The sequence below is a fragment of the Oxyura jamaicensis genome, chromosome 1 (genome assembly GCF_011077185.1).
Source record: "Oxyura jamaicensis isolate SHBP4307 breed ruddy duck chromosome 1, BPBGC_Ojam_1.0, whole genome shotgun sequence".
Taxonomy (NCBI): domain Eukaryota; kingdom Metazoa; phylum Chordata; class Aves; order Anseriformes; family Anatidae; genus Oxyura; species Oxyura jamaicensis.
This window is the reverse complement of record NC_048893.1, coordinates 52,911,160-52,911,588: the sequence shown is the minus strand read 5'-3', so window position 1 is coordinate 52,911,588 and position 429 is coordinate 52,911,160.

Below are 429 nucleotides of genomic sequence, written 5' to 3'. Positions count from 1 at the left end.
ACTACGCTCACCTCTTGCACGAGCTACGATTTGCATCCTGCAAGGTGTGAACCTGCGCTGCCCCACCTGAATGGATGAGTCCCTTAACATATGGGCGCATGAGTTTCTTATACGGTCCATGGGGGCAAGCAGCTGCTCTGTGTCAGCACAGGTTACGTGTGGGGATGGAGGAGATCCCTGCCTCCCACGTATACACACTGAGTGAACAGCCCTGGGTTCTCCCCACCCATGGCCAAGATGTAGATGCAGACGCACTTGGGGTGTCTGCTGGCATCGCGGCAGCAGCTGGACGCCCTGGGAGCAGCGGCACAGGGGAAGCGCTACAGGCATGGCTGCGTGACACAGCGATGAGGGAGGTGCAGAAATAATGGGGTTTGGACTGCTGGCAGCAGCTCTCTGTGTTAGGGAGAAGAAGGATGAGAGCGAGGT